We start from the raw sequence: 16,622 nt of genomic DNA, 5'->3' as shown, positions 1-16,622 counted from the left end.
TCTTTTATTGTTTTTCCCTTTCATGAGCAGGCACTGCTTTTCCCTATCTATTGTATCTTGACCCCACTCATGATTTGGAACACTTCACTCAAAACTTGTTCTTCCCTCCGAGGGCAACAGTCCCAACTTACAGAGTCATAGAAGTCTGCAACACAGAGAAAAGGACTTTTGGCCCATCAAATCCGTGCTGGTCAAAACGATGCCCTAACTATTCTAATTTCATCGTCCAGCACCTTGGCCCATTGTTTTGCTCCATGTAGTCATACAGCTGTGCAGCATGGAAATAGACTCTTCAGCCCAACTCATCCATGCTGACCAGATATTCTAAATTAATGTTGTTCCATTTGCCAGCATTTAACCCATATCCCTCTAAATCCTTCCTATTCGTATACCCATCCAAATGCCTTTTAAATGTTGTAATTGTACCAGCCTCCACCACTTCCTTTGGCAGCTCATTCCATACACATATCACTCCCTGTGAGAAAATGTTGTCCCTTAGGTCCTGTATAAATCTTTCCCCTCTCACCTTAAACCTATGTCCTCTACTTCAGGCCTCCCGCACCATTCTTGGTATTCATATTTGATCTACTTTCTAACTTATAATTTACAATAATTCATAGGAACTCTTCTGATTTCAATTATGTTGCATTGTTGTTTGTGCACTGCAGGTTTGCCGTATACCTATCTCAAATTTTTACCCCTGGAAGCACATCTAATACTCTGAATATTTTTTCTGTTCTTCACACCATCCTCACAACAAAGTTTCTTATTGCAGGAACCATTCTTGTAAACAACCTTGGCACCTTGGAACAGCATCAATACCAATCTATTGCCTATCCCAGTAAATACTTTACAGCTTGGGCAGCTCCCTCACTTGTGGGCCAGTTGGCATCCTCAAGTGACCAAATACAGGGCATCTAAGGTGTCTCTCCCTAGTGTCTCGCCCAAACTTGGCATGCAAGCTGGTTTAATGTGAAGGGGATGATGTCATTGTAGGTGCCCTACATCCACCAGAGCTCCCTGAACAACCCACTACAATCCTTCTACCTTTACCCCAATGACCGAAACATACCCCTCACCACATTCCCCCTCCCTATCTCTTTCGTAGAAATCTGTGACATCCACTGCCAGCTCCCTCAGGATTTCCAGCCTAGCCTTAATAGGATCCCACAAATAGCCCAGGGTCCATGAACATCTCCTTTCTCTTGAGGACTAATTGTCATCCCAGTAGTGGCCACTGCTTGTTGAGGCACTGCTGAAACAAGCGAACTGCTGGTCACTTGTTTGGTCAGCAGCTTGCGGTTCTTGGAGACGGGATGTTCTCTCTGATTGGGTGGGAATTGGTGTCCCTCTTCTAATGAATTTAATGCCTAACATCTGCTAAATCACTGTGGTGTTGTGGGTCAGCCAATTACAAGCAGCCTTTGTTATGGCTTTCCATATGTCAAGTACCGATTTGCTGATTTTTAGGTGGTTTGGATCATCCCGAGATCCTTGGTTCTGACACTGTACTTATTTGGAATTGTGAAATGGAGCAAGCAGCAAACAGGTCCTTTCAGGGCAAAAGAATCTCTGTTTTTTTAATACAAAAGGTGTGTATTATTCAAAAAATAAAGGCAAATGTAATAAAGATGAAACTGACACGAGCAGCTGTACAGACGATAATTACATACATTAAATTAAACACAGGTTAAACACTATTATAAGCTAAACTGTAGTTTTAATCACAACCTTTAATCAGGTTTCCTACACTTGAGGTCCTGCACTGTCATTAACCATCTTGCCCTCCGTGCTAGCTAGGCTGGAATCTTTGCGGTCTCATGAATTTAAGCTCATCATTGGGGAAAAACTTGCAATTTTGAAATACAGCTGGCTGCTCATGCTTGCCATGCCCAGTGCCATGAGGATGGCTTCGGACTGTGCAGGCCTTCAGTCTGGGTTGAGTCAGCTGATGCAGTAGGATGAGTTTTGGATTTATCAGGTAAGTACTTGGTTTTTCTTCCTTTCTGGTGTTTTTTATCGACAGATTTTCACCTCAGGACGTGTCTAAGGCTTTGTGGTGTTGGTCAGTTTGGTAGTTTTTGGAGGTTGTCAGTTCTTTGATCTATTGGCCGTGGTCAGTTGCTGTTGGTTCCCCTGGTATGGAACAGGCCGATGTTGGTCAGTTTCAGAATTGCTGTCGAGATCCCCCTTCCAGTGATAGCTCTTGGAAATAGCTATTAGAATTAGCAATTGGAAGTCTTCTCGGGAATGCTGTTTGGAATGCCTCCTGGGGAATAACTGCTGGGGGAGCAGCTCTTTGGGAGAAAGCTGTTTGGGATCCTTTTTCCTGAGTAAGACAGCTCTTTCAGGTGAGATCGGGGCCTGCAATTATACTAATTGTGGGCCTTTTATTGACACACCAAATCTGTGCTTGCCATTGTGTTACTGGTGCTCCCTTTGAGGTCAGTTGGCTTCCTGACCGTGAAGTGTATGTGTGAATGTATTTTGACTGAGGTTGAATACCCAGTATCTCTCCAAACGAATATTGATTGAAGCTGAATATCTGGTATCTGTGTGGGTTCCATATTGTCTGGGTGGGGGTAGCCAGAAATGCAAAAATTAGTATCAACCTGGAGTATTGTGTCCAGTTGATCTCTGAGAGTGGAGATGTGAATTGGGTTTTTGGGCTGACTGATGGTTACAGACAGCCATCTATGTACATGTGTATTTTTCCAAGAGCTCAGCCCAGCTGCCAATCCTTTCTTCTACAAGTTTTGAAAAATCCAGTGTTTTGGTTCTGTATTTTAGATGATGGGGTTTTTTGCTCAATCCTACATTCTTGGGCACTTTATAAGTTCAAGTCTTTCAATGCAGAAATCTCAGCATTTTTTTTACCATTACTTAATTGACCTCCAACAAATTCTGGCCATATCTGTCATTGCAGTGGCAAAATAATATTTACGGATGCCAGTTAGTGCTTTCAAAGAAAGGACCATAATTTTCAGGGTGGGTGGATTTGAACTCTTCGATAAGGCTTCAGGGAGGAAATTGGGGTCGGTGTTACAATTCATTCCCACTCAATCTACAGGAATGTCAACAGAAAAACCTGTTGAAACCATAGTGGAAAATGTTCAAATCATGACTTGTTTTCTCTTTCTCCTTGGATTCTGTCTCTCTGCCACATGTAGGAGAATCCTCCTCTTTCACCTTCAAAGAAAGTCGGGCTGTACATAGTCCAACGATAAAGCCAGCTGGCAACTACAAAACTGCTTTGAAGAGAAACAAACAATATTGCTTACCTTTTTTTGAAGAAAGCTGTTTGACATCTTTATCAACGTGCAGTGAAGCTGCATGGGAGACAATCACATTCGATGGTTCGATTTTACAAACTTGAATAAAGTTGGAACTGTGTTTGTGTCAAGGTCAGTCAAGCAAATATCAGAACCTTTCTGAATCATTTTTTACAAATGGGAAACACATTGATCCAGAAGGAGAACAAAGAAAAAAATAATGTTAGCTGTGAAAGGGCTGCTACTCTCTTTAAACTTCCCCTTCACAGCTCAGAAGAAAGAGTTGACCATTCAGGGTGATTAGATATTAATTGCATTAACTAGTTCTATTTGAGTATTTGCTGGTGAAATATTCAATGTTTCACTGAAAGAAGTGCGACAGTCTGCATATGGAATGTAGAATACAATAACAGCATGAACCCGTTAAGGAAATAATTCTTCCGCATGGTTTGTATTTTACAATTATGCATTTAATGCCCAGGTAATGTCAGCAACCCAGCACCACAGCTACAAACAGATAGTAACAAGTGTAGCCAATAATTGGGAGAAGGGGTCTCACTATGGAAGGGGCAAAGATCAAGAATCCCAGCATCTTAACCTGTGGGCTCCTGAGGGAATGGAATAGAGTGGCCCTTCACTCAGAAGCATTTTGTGTCTTTTTAAGGTGGAAAGGGAGAGGTTCTGAGAACTACACTCAGTTTCTCTCACAGTCTATTCCCTCCTGTCAGCAGAGATAATGGGAACTGCAGATGCTGGAGAATCCAAGGTAACAAAGTGTGGAGCTGGATGAACACAACAGGCCGAGCAGCATCTCAGGAGCACAAAAGCTGACGTTTCGGGCCTAGACCCTTCATCACAGAGCCCTCTCTGATGAAGGGTTTAGGCCCGAAACGTCAGCTTTTGTACTCCTGAGATGCTGCTGGCCCTCCTGTCAGCTCCCAGTACAGGCCCCTCATCTGCTGCCACTCGCTTGTGATAATCCCAGACCTTAGGTGACTGCCTTACTGGTAGCCTTCGAAGATGTCCTTTTTGACCCTACCATTCAACAGAGCTACAAGATTCTTTTTAGCCAGCTGTTTTCAGCACACTAGTCTTCTGCCTCCATGATGCTTTTCTTATTATTTCATAGGATATCTTATGCATGATAATTACTAGGTTTAATTGTATTGTCATCACAATTTGGTACCTGCTATCAAGATAATTTTCAAAAACCTGCTCAGAGGGGATAATTGGCAGGCCAGGCATACTAACAGTGAATGGTAGATGGTATGCATGGAAGTAAATTTGGTCACCCTGCAAATCAGGTGGTGGATCTACCACTGCCAACTTTTTCTCCAGTGTCAAGGCAAATTGATGCCCCATTCCACCTGAAAGTGGTGTAACATTCTGGCGTGACCTGTCACCAAATGGTTGCAAAGAACTACCATCTCTATAGTGCTTCAGTCAGAGTAAATATCCTGTCAAGTAGTCTTTCTAGTGACGTGTGAGGCTCAATCATTTATTTTTAAACTTATATCTCCACCATTTGTGAGCATTTCAAGTGACCCTCCCAGGTTTATGTTGAATGGGGTTCTACCCTTTGGTTGGTGGCCTTGTGCAGCCGACAGAAGGCAGTTCAAACACATTATCCAGAGCTCTCTACTGTACTATTACTTCCTCAATGCATCCAGGCATCAGGCTGTCTGCTTTAGCAGCTCGATTCTATGTTCCGTCTGAGTGTGAGTGGTGCTCTGAAGCTCATTGTATCCGCTTTCTTCTCCTTTTCAGCAGACTTTGAATAGTGGCATTAGCATGAATTCCACTGTAGAACTTTCGTCTGCCTGCTCCTTCAAATAATGGTGGCATAGTGGATCATTTCAAGATGCAGACATTAGGGCTGTTGTCATGGTATCATGCACTAACTCGGATTATTCCGCTCTTTGGCCCAACGCTATCTGCATATTGATGACCTATAAGCCTTTCCTATTTACATATGTTATGTGTTTGTTACTAGGGGCTCCAGTGATTATATGTGGGCATTTCATAGAAAGCTGTCTCCTTGTGATAAGTGATTTTGCTCACTCATGCTATCATGTTCTCCCAGACCCAATGACTGAATAATTGCTGCTTTGAAAGATCAGGGCCACAAAATGATTAAATTGCCGTCACAACCTACAAGATAATGAGAGGGGAGATTTTTTGAATGTCATCGCTCCAACAGTTGGCGTAACTCCACTACAATCCCACACATAATGCAAAGAGATGATAAGCAAAGGTGTCCTCAGATATTCCCTCACGGGTTGGGAAATCTTGGCTTTTGTGTTGAGGACTAGTAAGTGGTGAAAGTCCTCAGATACAATCATCGCTCTCCGTTATTTCCTTTGCTTGAGCTTCTTCTGAGTCTGCCAGAGGTATTCAGAGGCACATTACACAGATGAAAAGCTGAAATTATGCATTACTCAAAAACGTTATTGAATTTACTACCTGCACAGGAGCAACTAGCCTGTCAGGGTTTTTGATTCATTAGGGGCTTTCACAAACTCTAAATTACCATTAACCCTGCCATCTACCCTATTATCCGTCATCAAGGTCTGGATTTCTTGCCCCCAAGGTGGGTGCACAGAGTTTGGAATTTACTCTTTCACCATACCAGCCTTGGGAAAAAGTGATCTGGATTATGTGGTCCTTGTTCTGGAGTGAGTGTGTGTACGTATTGGAGATAGGTCTGTCACCATCTTGGAAAGAGTTCAGAAGTGAACACATAAGGTTGGCATACACCAAAGTGGCTAGTTAGAAGGATGATCTCAGTTCTCTGGCACTTCATCCACTTATCTTTTTGAACGTTGGGCCTTTCAGCTCTTATCCCTCCATATTCCTCCCTCTTCCTTAAACCTCTATTCAGGCCAATTCTGACCCTTACGCTTCCACACCCACACCCAAAGCCCCTTCACATACTGCAATGAATGCTTTTCCATTCACCAAATGGCCCCTTGGAGCTGTAAACAAACTTAGTGCCAATCAATACCCATCACCACTCTTCCCAGCTTAGCTCCCGAAAACAACACCCCTCTTGAAAGTTGCAAAACTACAGTTGCTTGATCCAATAGAATTTTGTGTTTCCCACATTGGTAGGCTTTTGCTGAATTACCTCATTACATTAGGATTCTTTACATACATTTCCCATTCAAATCAATTATATTTCCTGCTGATGGCTGAAACTATTTCTTACGGTTTTGTCTTCATAAGCAAGACTGTCATCATTCAAAAGAGCCAAGACATCTCTCTGGACACATCTCCCAGTAAGGTCATATGCAAATAGGTTGACATCGTCTTTCAAGACACTGAATCAATTTTAGAGTGCGAGTGACACGTTCTTGAACAAAGGAGAAAGCTTTTCAGCAATTTCACAGGTGAGTTACACCACATTATTTTTTCTTTAATTATAAATTTAGCATTGAAACCCATATTACACACAGCCTTCAACTGTTTTGGATTATATTGTACATCTCCTGTTCATTCATCAAGTTAGAAATAATAACAGCCGGAGAATCTCATATTGCTACCCAAGGCATTCAATGGAAAATCCTGACTAATATTTCACTACAAGTCCTTGATAAGTGAAGGCTTGATAGGAATTAAGATATTGACTTAAGTGAGGCTTGATATAGAATTTAAACATGACAGCAAACATTGGATTTTTTTTCACTCAGGCATGTTTGGGGCAAACACTTGCCTTGACCAAATTTGAAAGGAATTCAGAAATTACCATGAGAAATTTATTTTTAAAAATTCTTTATAAAATAAAGCACCTTTGATGTCAAAATCTCCGATAAACTGATGCCAGATTGGTAATGGACTAGGCAGATGTCGGTCCATATAGAGTTTGAATCGGGATCTAATTCACATCACATATTCCATGTTTTGAAAAGAATTAGTCTGGAAATAGCCATTACAAAATAATTAGATGGAAAATGGGATAGATGAGAATCCATTCTTCCACCACCTAGAGCATGGGCATGGGTTTAAATGTTTGCTATTCTAATGCAATAAATATCTCTCCCTCCTTTGCAAATTACATACAAATTTAGGTAGTGTCAAGTCCATGGGTAGGAGATATGGCCCAGAGATAGTTTTGTACTTCAAATTTAATTGGTACCTGATTTCCAACAACAAAAAGGCAGGCTAAAGAGGTTAGTCTGAATACAGGAGGAGAAGGAGTGGGTAACTCATCTCATTGTGTTTGATCTACCACTCTCTGAGCCCATGGCCAATCTAAGGCCAAACTCCACATGCCAGCCTTCTTTCTATATCCCTTTTGACCTTGGGTAACAACAAAAATAAAACAATCCATTTGCAAATTAACCATGGATATAACATCAACTATCATTTGTGGAAGAATTTTGAATTCCTTTCACTTTGTTGTACGGAGAACTGTTTGGTTTCCTTCAAAGATCTAGCTCTACTTTTTTAACCTGTAGACCTGGTATTGGCTTTTCCCCACCTGAAATGTCTGTTCCCCTTAATAACTTGAAAACCTTGATCAATTCACATCTTATTCCAAATCTGTGGGGAATACGATATATTTTGCTTAATCTTTCCTCAAAGCTTAATTTGGGGAGCCCAAGTATTATTCTAGTGGGTCTACTCTGTGCTGTCTCTGAGAATGACACACCTTTCCTAAGCTGTGATGACTGGGACACTTACAATAGTTCAGGGAGGCCTAACCAAGAATTTCCACAGTTAAAGTATGATTTCTACAGTACTGTAGAAGACCAGACCCTCTCAAAATATTTTAAGAAGGTAGCCTAGATTATAACTTACTCTTATTTTTAAGGCAAATGTAAAGTGCCTCATTCCAGATGCAATGCAGCTGGACAAACTACTCAGCATTAAGCAAAAACAATTTATTTAAAATCTGTCATTAAAATTCCAAGAAAAGAAAGAAGAACTTTGAATAACAACGCTATTGGAAAACTTTACTGAATAATCGATATGGTAGCTGTTACTAGTTAACAGTTCCAGCACAATAACACCCCATAAACATCTCCTTTGGCAAAGAAGGCAAATTCAGAAAAATAGATTTGCCTAACAGGGTAACCCAGCAGCAGAGAGAAACACCAGCTTCCAGCTGTAATTGAGAGAAGGGAAAGATAGCTTCTACTTCTTCAAGCCCAGAACAACAACCATTTAAAGATAATCCTAAACACTGAAAAAAAAATCTACAAAGCCTGGTCTGTGAGAGCTGGCCACACCCAGCCAGACTGCCTCTCTTGTTCCAACTTTAAACAAAAACCTGAAGCCTCAGAAACTCTTTACTTTCTTACAGACAGCTTTTCTCCCCTTGTTCAACCTCTCAAAAAGTGACAAAATAACCTCTTAAAACTACAGCATCATCACAGTATTCTATATATGTAATGATGCCTATAATAATACATACAATAATACAGATAATAAACATTGTGTCCTGTGACAATAGGGAGGCATGTTCCAATACTAAGGGCGAGCATACATGTAGAGTATCCTTCACATTCAGTTCTCTGGCAATGATCTGGCAGAGTGGATTGCTCACCCATTGAAGACCATCTGAATTTGATCATGCTCCACTCGATTACCTTGACCTTCGGTCTTGTGCGGAGAATGGAACTAATATAGGTAAAAGTATACTTCTGGGTGAAAGGTCTGTCTGAGCTGTATGATTCCATGTCAACAGCCAGTTAGGCCACACAGGTGGAAATGACACACATTGTCGAGGAACAGCAGCAACAGAAATGTCACGTGCTCTAAGTGGAAAAGTGTCCTGTTTGGAACGTGTGAGTTGAAAGCAGAATGGCTATAAGAATCTCCCTTTCAACAAGATTTCTAGTCATGTGGGCACAACCCTGTGCAGTGAAAGATGACGCTTGCAAGCAACAGTCTGTTTCTCACCCAATCAACCTGTTCAGACACACCACTGAACGCAGGTGGGGCTTGAACCGAGGCTTCCCAGCTGAGGGATAGGGACAATACCACTGTACCACCAGAGCCCACGCAATCAATTTTGAGAAAGCAACCCTATTACTGTCATCGAAGATGATCTCAGCTGATGTTCTTATTGGACAAGTCAGATCCCAGACCGAAAACATTCTTCACAGATCATATTTCCTTGTTTTGGTCTTCATAAGATAGTGTCTCACTGAAACATATGCATGTAATATTGCAGGTTATGTTTTGGCAATAAAACAGAAATATGTTAAAGAAAAAATGTAGATAAAGTAGAATAAATCAACAGTTTACTTATAGCATAAATTTAAAGCTTTTTAACCAAACAACAGAAGTATAAATCCCATGAATTCCAAAAGACACATTTGCTAGTTCCAAAAGAAATCCCTTGTAAAGTATCAAAAAGGTACCTTTTACCATACTCACACAAGAGAAAAATAAAATCTTTTTCTAACACTTTGGTAGGATCAAGGTAAGTACGACTTTAACTCTTAGACTGGAAACTTTGATTGATCTCGAAGTTATCATATACCTGTTCTGGAACATTATTAATTTCAAATAATCTCTTCAGGATTACTTGTGAGTTGGTGTTACGACAGGGAATGGCCAAACTCCTCTGATAATTAAACTAAAACACAAGTGCCGATCTATTATGACAGGAGTAGGCATTCCTGAAACACCCAGAGAAGTTTGCCTTTCCTGTTGTAATCTACTAAAAGAGTGGCAAAAGGAAAGAAAATCCCTGGTCTCCAACTGACAAGTAACAAGAAACAATTTATTTATTTAACCCAACAATGAGGAAATTGGCAAAATTACTAACAAACCAACGATTGTCCCTTCGACTACTAACTACTTGCTAACTGGTCTAAATTCTACTGGAATGTTATTGAAATAAAGACAAGTCCCACTCATATAAAGCCAACTCATAAGAAGCAATAAATTATAATTTAATCTCTCCAAGCTCGCATAGGCTGTCTTCTGGAATATTTTGTCATCTCCAGCCTCTTCTCAAATGCCTTATGTCAGCTAATTCTGCTGTCCGGGATGTTTTATTTCTCTAATTTCTTCAATGAGGACTTCGAGCAAAAATACTGTGGAACCTTTGATTAATTAGATGGGCTTTCTCTGAGAACTGAATGATGCTAACTGTGGCAGATGTCTCTGTCCTTCAGATGGCGGTTGGCTCTCCACAATTTTCCAAATGCCTGTGTCTTATATACCAGTAATGACATAATCAAATTCTTATAATATGATTGGTTTCAGGTTGTCAATACCATCAGATTTAAATTCAATTGGCTATCTGTTTCTAGGTGCTTTGTTTAAATTAATAGTCAAATTCAAACTCGTAGTCACAACATCAAGACAAGACCCAGAGATAGTAGAAACTGCCGATGCTGGAGAATCTGAGATAACAAGGTGTAGAGCTGGATGAACACAGCAGGCAAAGCAGCATCAGAGGAGCAGGAAAGCTGATGTTTCGGGTCTGGACTTTTCTTCAGAAATGGGCCCCGAACAAAAATGTCAGCTCTTCTGCTCCTCTGATGCTGCCTGCCCAGTTATGTTCCTCCAGCTCCACACTGTGTTATCCCTGATTCCAACATCGGCATTTATTACTGTCCCTAGGATTGCTGTTTTGCTTGCCACCTTTAAAGCATTTTTGATACACTTGCTTCACTTTCTGTGGCTCTTTGTACTGGCAACTTCAGCTGCTGTTCATAGGCATACATCTTTTTAAAAAAATTGAATACAGACAAAGGGCTAATCTTTTAAAGAAACCCCAAGTTTTAGCTTCCTGCCTTCCACCTCATGATTACTCTACACAATTTACTAACAGTTGGAACTATCAATAACTACCTACTATAAGGCGATCTACTATTATTAGGGTCTCTCTTTCTCAGAAACACGACTGTACAAAATCATCTCTACCCAAGGATTTCACAGAGCTGCTTAAAAATGAAGTAAAACTGTAAATTCTTTCTCGCTCGAAGCTCTGGGTTTTTCCCACAAGCTTAAAAAAAGTTTAAATCTAGAAATTTGTAACATGCCTAAAAGCACAATAGTCAATGTCACCCAGTTGCGAAATATCGTGAAGGGAACAGAAACCCAGCCAAAATAGCTCTCATGAGCTACTTTCTGAAAAATCACCATGGCTTCAGAAATAATACAACTTTAAACACAGAAAACTATTATGCCACTAATTCAAACATATATATATATTTATATAAATTTATATATTTATATAAATCACACAGATTACATCAGAGTATCAGAAAGAAAAACTGACCAAAAATGGCTGGAGAAGTGTTCTTTTCAGAGGAATGGCAATGAAAAATAAATTATTTTGTGAGTTTTATTTTCACAAAAAGCAAAGTTGAGCAATGGCTCATGCAACCAAACCCCTTGTGTTCATGAACCAACAAGCAAAATATTCTTTACTGAAGACAAATTACCATATGTATTGTATTTATGAATTCATTCATCTTAGTAGCTGGCGCAATAACAGGCTGCCAACAGTATTTTGGTCTCCTTTCTTATTTAGTCACCAAGAGTGCGTTAACGGTAATTTTTTTTAAGACGTACCACCTCACCCATGTCAAATGGAAATTTATGGATGCAATATTCAGTTTTTATCAGTCATAATTCTTATTTTTGCAAAGCCGACTGAGATCAATGTCATCACACTGCAACTCAACCTGCTGCTGGTCAGGATTTCTCAGCTGTTTTTGCTTGAGGTGGTAAACAGCTGCAGCAGACACCAATTTCAGAACCATATTCTGTCATAAAATATGCATATGGTCATCTCATTGAATTATCAGAGCACATTTAAAATCACTTTGTAAGAGAAAGCTATTTAAGTGAATATTAAGATGCTTGGTAATGAGTCTGTCGCTACAGAGCTTTGACATGTTTACAGTTAATCCTACCCCATGCTGGAGCAACATAAAAAGTGAATGCAATGTTTAATTAACATCTGTATGCCGTGACACAAAGCTGGTGATCAAAGAAAGGACAACATGGAGACAGAGCCCAGGAAGAGACAAGCCGTTACCTCTGTAATTACTGCAACTCACAGCAGTCCTCACTCTCATCTCATTAAGATCACAGTGGGCCATGGCACCAGAAGCTGCAAACCAGAGGTCTGCTTACAGTCATCACAATGAACTGGGCCATGTTACAACCTATCATAACGCACGGCCACTTACTGTAACCCCCACATAGAAAAACGCATGCACACGAGAAGTCGCTGTGCTGTTCTGTTGAGACTTTGGATGCGTTTGCATGAGGCAGGCTACTGCAGATGCACTCTTCTGTTGTCACTGGCTGCAATCTGACGTGGAACAAGACCACAAGGACCATCAGAAAGGTGCATCAGTAAAATTCATTAACTGCCTTCTACTCCAGCAAACTAAGCGTGGGGCACTCGTTGTCAGGACTGTAGGGTTCGAGCTATAGGGAGAGGCTGAATAGACAGTGACTATTTTCCCTGGAGTGTCAGAGGCTGAGGATGACCGTATAGAGTTTTATAAAATCATGAGGGGCATGGATATGGTGAATAGGCAACGTACTTTCTCCAGGGTAGGGGAGCCCAAAACTAAATGATATAGGTTTAAGGTGAAAGGTAAAAGATTTAGAAATGACCTAAGGGACAACTTTTTCATACAGAGGGTGGTGTGTCTGATGCAAATGGAACAGAGGAAGTGGTGGAGGTGAATAAAATTGCAACATTTAAAAGTCATCTGGATAGATTAGAAGGATATGGGCCAAATGCTGGCAAAAGGGACTAGGTCAGGAGGGGGTGCCCTCAGTAGCTTTCAATGTTATATACTGCAGGCTTAAACACTTGCAGAGACAGGCGAACAATGTTAAATGTACATGCAGGAGACCAGTTTGGAAGGCATGTCATCAGCTCTGTCACGAGAAAAATTACTGAAGATTAAAGCATTGATCATGGAACTCTGCATCACCTGGCTACCTCAACGTTTAAAACAGAACAATTTTGCTTCTTGGGAGTGATGTTAAATTTCCCTGTGATCTAAAAATAATTTTAAAAAGAGACAGTTTAACTAAATAGCAACCTGAAAACTCACCAGTTTCAAACTGGGCTAACTGTCTGGTACTGGCTGGAATCGGCTCTAATTAGGTATTCAGGCAAAACTCCCAATCTCTATTGGGCCAACTGCTGGGAGCTTAGACAAAAGCATAGCGGTAGGAAGTTGTGTGAGGGAGCATTATGTGGTAGGTTAAATGGCTGCAGCTACTGAAACTGGCTGTACTTGGCTGACTGATTTCTTTAAACCTTTACGGAGGCTTTAAATTTCCCAAAAGGTATTTGCCCAATCTTGTTGGAGATTATTTGCCGTGAGGAATATGAATGGTAATGATAAATATAGACAGGAAAGGTATGTGCAATAAGATGGCGCAATCCATGGACCCTTTGCTATAGCGAAGGCATCTACTCAAAGTGGTTAGGTCTGGGCCAAAACCAAGATTGCTGGAAATGCTCATTAGGTCTGGCAGCATCTGTGAACGAAAAAGACAGACTTAATGTTTCGGGCCCAGTGACCCTTCCTCAGAACTGATGGTGATTGCGAAAATGACAGTTTACATGTGGAAAAGAGGCGAGGTGGGTGGGGTAGGGAGTAAGCAATAGGATAGAGCCCAAAGAGAGAGAAAGATGGTTGGACAGACAAAGGATTTGCTAATGATCAGGCTGGGAGGGTGAATAGTTGTTAATAGGGACTGCTAGTGACTAACAACAGGAGGTGTGTAATTGCAGACTATGTGGTAACAAGGCCTGGTGTGTGGTGTAGGGGAGAGTTTAGGCCCTAAAAGTATTGAACTCAGTATTGAGTCCAGAGGGCTGTAGGGTCCCCAAGTGGAAAATGAGGTGTTGTTCCTCCAGCTTGCGTTGGGTTTTGCTAGAACACTGCAGCAAGGCGGAGACAGAAATGTTGGCCAGGGAACGGGTGTGCGTTAAAATAGCAGGCAACAGGTAGTTCAGTGTCTTTCTTGTGAGCAAAACATAGATGTTCTGTGAAGCGGTCACCCAGTCTACACTTTGTTTCCCCAGTGTAGAGGAGACGACATTGTGAGCAGTGAATATAGGAGACTAGATTCTGGGGAGTGCAGATGAAGTGTTGCTTTACCTGGAAGGTATGTTTGGGCCCTTGGATACTGGGGAAGGTGGATGCAAATGGGCAGGTGGTGCACCTTCACCGGTTACAGGGGAAGGTGCCGTAGGGCTGTGGGGAGGTGTTGGGGGTGAAGGAAGTGTGTACTGGGGTGTCCTGGAGGGAATGGTTCCTGCAGAAGATGGACAAGGGAGAGGAATGTGTGTCTGGTGCTGGCATCTTGCTGGAAGTGATGGAAATGGCATCTGATGATCTTCTGGATGTGGATGCAGTTGGGATGATAAGTAAGCACAAGGGGAACCCTATCGCTGTTGCAGGGCGGAAGAGAAGGGGTGAGGGCAGAAGTGCAGGAGAAGATTCAGACCTGGTTGAGGCTCCTGTTGACAACATCCAGGTTAGGTCTGAGATAATGGGAACTGCAGATGCTGGAGAATCCAAGATAACGAAGTGTAGAGCTGGATGAATACAGCAGGCCAAGCAGCATCTCAGGAGCACAAAAGCTGATGTTTCAGGCCTGGACCCTTCATCAGCAGCCCGAAACGTCAGCTTTTGTGCTCCTGAGATGCTGCTTGGCCTGCTGTGTTCATCCAGCTCTACACTTTGTTATCCAGGTTAGGTCTGGCTGTGTTCGTAAGAGGCAGCTTGTGTCATCACAGGAAGTGATGCAACATGACGATCTTTCTCGCTGCATTTGGTGACAAGATTGGTGATTTATGAGCAAAGACTAAACAGTTTGGGACTCTACTCATTGGCATTTAGAAGAATGAGAGGTGATCCCATTGAAATATACAGGACTCTTCAGGGGTTTGACACGTTAAATGCTGAGAGGATGTTTCACCTCATGGGAGAATCTAGGGCCAGAGGGCACAGTCTCAGAATAAAGGGATGTCAATTTAAGACTGAGTTGAAGAGGAATTTCTTCTCTCAGAGGGTTAGGAGTCTTTTAATCTTGTCGTTACGGAGACCTGCGAGGGTAGAGTCCTTGTGTGTATTTAAGGTCAAGATACATAGATTCTTGATCAAGAATGGAATTGAGGGTCACAGGGAAAGGCCAGGAAAGTGGGCATGAGGAATGTCAGATCAGCCATGATGGTGGAGCAGGCTCAGGGGGCCAATTGACTTACTCCTAACTGTTATTCTGATGACCTTACTTAATAGGTCACAGTGGTGCGTTTCATAAGTAAAATTAATCTTTAGCTTACCTTACCAGACTCTGTAAATATTCTTCGACAGTATAATGAGACCAGGAATCTTATGCTGATGTTGCCACAGTTTAGTTGGGAATCGTGCATTGATAATAAACAAATCATTACAAAAATGTTTAAAAACCCGAATCAGATAACCAAAATGACCAACTTCCTGACTGAATATTACCCAGGACAAAAACAATTCATGCCAGGATTCTTCATTAACAGTCAAAATAACTGTTGATTGTAACACTTTCAGGAGAACAGTGAAGTAAAAGGATTCTGATTCATGCGACATAGGGGCACATATTATATAGATATGCACACTCACACACACACACACACACACACACACACACACACACAATTATCATTTAGACATGACTGTGGGTAGAAACAGGAAGATAGATGGGGTAAGTAAGATCTGAAGATCAGAATTTCAGATCTTATGGGGGAAGCACCATTTCTTTTGGATCCTTGCACAGTGATGATCATCTTTCAATTCAACTTAGTTTTTTTTTCCTGTATGAATTCTGAGCTTTCATGATTTTCTTTCTCTTTTCCCTGCAGGAAAAAGAGAGAGAGAGAGAAGGAAAAGCTGTCTGTGGGCTCAGTGTTGTTAATTTCTGCTGCTTTTATGTTTGAAGCTTTGACACAATTCAGCTCAACCAATCAGAGAGCAGTTGCCAGGCAGAATTTCCTTAACTTGGATTCATTCAGTCTTGACATGTCCCTCTCTCCCCTTGTTTCCAATAAGTGACATTCAAAACTAAGCAACACTCGTTTCTTCAAGTGATTAAACTTCTCTGTATTCCAGTTTGAACAGTCAGTCTCCATTTCAGTTCATTATTCCAAATTTTTTTTTAAAAATGCAGTCTCTTACACGATGAAGTTGAGTGAGGAACGTTATCAGCTTTAGCCCTATCAATGCATCCCCTCAGAGGGCATCAGCAGCCCAGCATTGCCAGCAGGCAGTGCCATTAGTTAACCCTGAGCGAGTGTTATAGATTGGCACATTGCAACATTCAGGACCACGTGCTGAGGGACACACTAAATCTTGGGGCAGCTGCTGC

This window comes from Stegostoma tigrinum, chromosome 2 (assembly GCF_030684315.1).
Source record: "Stegostoma tigrinum isolate sSteTig4 chromosome 2, sSteTig4.hap1, whole genome shotgun sequence".
NCBI lineage: Eukaryota > Metazoa > Chordata > Chondrichthyes > Orectolobiformes > Stegostomatidae > Stegostoma > Stegostoma tigrinum.
Note: the sequence above shows the minus strand (reverse complement) of the source record.